Here is a 4,907-nt window from a genome sequence, read left to right as displayed (position 1 = left end):
AGTAATTGGTTCAGGAACCAACGAGAGAGGGAGCTATTTTAGATCTAATTCTTTGTGGAAGGCAGGATTTGGTGAGAGGGGCAATGGTGGTGGGGCCACTTGGCAATAGTGATCATAACATGATCAAATTTGAACAAATTAATGATTGGAAGGGGGACAATATGTAAATCTACAGCTCTGACAAATTTACAAAAGAGAAGCTTTGATAAAATGAGGAAAATAGTTATAAAACAAAAAAAACCAACTGAAAGGTGCAGCTGCAAAGGTTAAAAATGTACAACAGGCATGGATATTGTATTTTTAAACAATCTTAGAAGTGCAGTCCAGTTGTTTTCCATGCATTAAGAAAGGTGGAAGGAAGGCCAAACGATTACCAGCATGATTAAAAGGTGAGCTGAAACAGGCTATTTTAGCCAAAAAAAATCCTTCAAAAACTAGGAGGAAGAACCATTTGAAGAAAATAGGAAAAGCATAAACATTGTCATGTTAGTTATAAAACATTGATAAGGCAGGCTAAGAGAGAATTTGAAATGAAGTTCGCTGTAGAGGCAAAAACTCATAATAAAAACTTTAAAAAATATCTAAAGCAGGAAAACTGTGAGAGAGTCGGTTGGACCATTAGATGACCGAGGGGTTAAAGGGGCTCCTAATTAAGATAAGGCCATTGAGGAAAAGACTAAGGGGTAGATTTTCAAAGGGATACGAAAACCTACCCCAAACCTCCCCCCCGCGCACGCCGAGCCTATTTTGCATAGGCTCGGCGGCGCGCGCAAGCCCCGGGACGCGTGTAAGTCCCAGGGCTTGCATGGAGAGGGGTGCCGGGGGCGTGTCGGGGGACGTGGCGGTCGTGACGCTGCGTTTCGGGGGCGAGGCGCGGGCGTGGTTTCGGCCCGGGGGCGTTCCGGGGGCGTGGCCGTGCCCTCCAGAACAGCCCCCGGGTCGGGTGATGGTGTGGCAGCAGCCCGCTGGCGCGCGCAGATTTACGTCTGCCTCTGGCAGGCGTAAATCCAGCGATAAAGGTAGGGGGGGGGGTTTAGATAGGTCCGGGGGGTGGGTTAGGTAGGGGAAGGTGAGGGGAGGGCGAAAGAAAGTTCCCTCCGAGGCCGCTCCGATTTCATAGCGGCCTCGGAGGGAACGGAGGCAGGCTGTGCGGCTCGGCGCGCGCAGGCTGCCCAAAATCGGCAGCCTTGCGCGCGCCGATCCCGGATTTTAGCGGCTACGTGCGTATCTATTGAAATCCCGCGTACTCTTGTTCGCGCCTGGTGCGCGAACAAAAGTACGCGCTCGCACAAAATTATAAAATCTACCCCTAAATGAATTATTTCCTTCTGTGTTTACTAATGAGGATATTGGAGAGATACCGGATCCAGAGATGGTTTTCAAGAGTGATAAGTCAGATGAACCGAACCAAATCACTTTGAACCTGGAATATGTAGTAGGCTAGATTGACAAACTAAAGAGTAGCAAATCACCTGGACCAGATGGTTTGCACCCTAGGGGTCTGAAGGAACTAAAAAATGAAATTTCAGATCTATTAGTTAAAATTTGTAACCTATCATTAAAATCATCCATTGTACCTGAAGACTGGAGGGAAGCCAATGTAACCCGAATATTTAAAAAAGGCTCCAGAGGCGATCCTGGTAACTATAGTCCAGTGAATCTGACTTCAGTGCTGGGAAAAATAGTGGAAACTATTTTAAAGATCAAAATCACAGAGCATATAGAAAGACATGGTTTAATGGAACACAGTCAGCATGGATTTACCCAAGGGAAGTCTTGTCTCACAAATCTGATTTATTTTTTGAAGAAGTTAATAAACATGTGGATAAAGGTGAACCGGTAGATGTAGTGTGTTTGGATTTTCAGAAGATGTTTGACAAAGACTTTCATGAAAGGCTTCTAAGAAAACTAAAAAGTCATGGGATAAGAGGCAATATCCTTTTGTGGATTATAAACTGGATAAAAGACAGGAAAGAATGAGTAGGATGAAATGGTCACTTTTATCAGTGAGAAAGGGTAAACATTGAAGTGCCTCTGTACTTGGACCGGTGCTTTTCAATCTGGAAAGGAATACAAGTGAAGTAATCAAATTTGCAGATGATATAATATTATTCAGTTAAATCACAAGCAGATTGTGATAAATTGCAGGAGGATCTAGCAAGACTGGAAGATTGTGCATCCAAATGGCAGATGAAATTTAATGTGGACAAGTGCAAAGTGTTGCATATAAGGAAAAAATAACCCATGCTGTAGTTACACCGATATTAGGTATAATACTTTGAAATCATCAGCTCAGTGTGCTGCAGCAGTCAAAAAAGCAAACAGAATGTTGGGAATTATTAGAAAGGGAATGGTGAACAAAACGGAAAATGTCATAATGCCTCTATATCGCTCCATGGTGAGACTGCACCTTGAATACTGTGTACAATTTTGGTCGCCGCATCTCAAAAGAGATATTTTTGCACTTGAGAAGGTACAGAGAAGGGCCACCCCTATGAAAAAAGGCTAAAGAGGTTAGGGCTGTTCAGCTTGGAGAAGAGATGACTGAGGAGGGATATGATAGAGGCCTTTACAATCATGAGGATTAGAATGGATAAATGTGAATCGGTTATTTAGTCTTTCGGATAATAGGACTAGGGGACACTCCATGAAGTTAGCAAGTAGCACATTTAAAACTAAATTGGAGAAAATTCACTCTCATTCAACACACAATTAAGCTCTGGAATTTGTTGTCAGTGCAATTGGTGTAGCTGGGTTTAAAAAACAAGGTTTGGATAATTCTTGGAGAAGTCCATTAACTGCTATTAATCAAGTTGACTTAGGGATTAGCTACTGTTATTACTGACATCAGTCGCATGGGATCTACTTAGTGTTTGGGTACTTGGCCAGGTATTTATAGCCTGGATTGGCCATAGTTGGAAACAAGATGCTGAGCTAGATGGACCCTTGGTCTGACCCAGTATGGCATGTTCTTATGTTCCTGTGAGATAGAACTGTGTAGATGAAGCAGTGCCATAGGCAGAAATTGAAAGTCAAATAACCATGGAGCCTGGATTCTTTCTTGTCTTTGTAGTCTCTGCAAAGTAGAAGTTCTTGGTTAGGCGAGGCATGTCTCGAGGCATCCGAGCAGGGCCAGGAGGATCTTGTGCTTCCGGCAGGGGTTGAGCCTGGGGCGCAGCTGGAGCTGATTGCACCTGAACAAAGCCTTGCAGCCCTTGGAAAAATTCCAAGCTGAAGAAGGTCCCTGGGTCCTTGTTAATCCCAGGGGGAGTCAGAGTAGGGGCCCCAGAGGTGCCCTCCTGTGGGGAAGCCATCTCGGAGATGCAAAGATCCGGTGAGCTATCTTCAGTAGCTCCGGAACCATCTCCCGACAGTAAGGGACCAGGCTTTGGAACCCCTGGGCTTCTTTGCAATGTTGACACAGGCAGGACTCCAATTCAGGCTGCGCGGCTCTTATGTGGCAGGCTATGCAAAGAGAGTGCCTTCTGGCCTTCTTGGGCACTGGTGCCATTGTTTCTATGTGTTTGCATGCGTGCAGTTGTAAACGCGGCTGTGCGCTCAGTTGTGTGCGCCGCTATGCGCACATCTGTATTGGACGCAAGCGCAAGTTAGGCGCATCGGCCGCTCGGCCTGCCCCGCGCATACCGTCGACGAGAAGGGAAGATGGTGCCCCCCCCCCCCCGAGGGTCTCCACCTGTGTGGACCCTTGCACCGGATTGGGGCTTAGCCTAACCAAGGCTGCTCAACCCGATTGGTGCTTCCTTTTAACCTCACCGGGATGGATTCGATATGGCAATCCGAGCTGTGGAGACCGGAGACCTGAATTTAAAGATTTTTTCTTACCTGGTCTCGGTGCTTACCGATTGTGTGCTGAACGATCTCCAGCTGCAGGGGGAGAGGGAATTACCTTCATCGCCGTGCTCGTTTCTGCACCCGCTGCTTTTCAGCTACACTGGGGGGCTAAGTCCATGCCGGGAACCAGCTACCGGACCAAGGCACACCTCTGAGGGATATCTGAGATCAACCTCAGGAATTCTCGACTGGGGGAGGGACCTTTAGGTATCACCGCAGGAGAGCGGGGCTCGATCTTCCTTAAGGTAAACTTTTTGCTGTAATTCTTAACACTATTCTAGTGTGTGGGTTAGTGTCTGCATCTGCTAGGAGACGGAGAGATACTGAAGAGCTGAGGTTACTGCAGGGGTACATCTAGAGTGACATCAGCTTTGAAATCTGACTCCGTCTCCCATCTGCTAGCAGAAGAGCACAATACCCATTGGTCCTGAGTCCTTCTGGCTACACACTAGGAAAATGTTAGTTCAGCCCCAAGTTTGGCAACCTCTTCCTGTAACCCAGACAGCTGTGCACAGCTGGGTCAAACTGTCATTCTCCAAAAAATGTTTCTCTGTATACTGCTCCCCCATAGACAGCGCAGTGCATGATCTCTTTCATCCATCACTTAGCCCAAGAATATGTATCTGAGAGCAGACTATATTCCGTTAATGAAGCAAGCATTCAGATCCCCTTCTCAGCGATCATTGTCTACACGAGAAAAGCAAGAAGCAGGGGGGTTGCAAGGGAAGAAAGTGCCACCGGTTCAGAGATTTGTGATTTAAAACCAGAAAACAATTCTGCCCACCAGAAAATCTGAATTCTCACAGACAGCAGAACAAAGCAGAGAGTAATTCTTACAAATATTTATTTATGTATGGTACTTCCAATAGAGGAAATGCTGTATAAAATAAACATGTCAATAGAGGGACAGAATGCTAAATGATAAAGGTGGATTAGGTAAGGTGGAACTGGCCCAGAAACACAAGGGGTCTTTCACAGTACGCCCTGAGGCAAGCAGAGATTGCCGAGGGGAAGCCCAGCTGTGCTGTAAATGCTATCACATCTCTTCAAACCAA

This window comes from Rhinatrema bivittatum, chromosome 5 (genome assembly GCF_901001135.1).
Source record: "Rhinatrema bivittatum chromosome 5, aRhiBiv1.1, whole genome shotgun sequence".
Taxonomy (NCBI): Eukaryota; Metazoa; Chordata; class Amphibia; order Gymnophiona; family Rhinatrematidae; genus Rhinatrema; species Rhinatrema bivittatum.
This window is presented reverse-complemented; position numbering follows the sequence as displayed.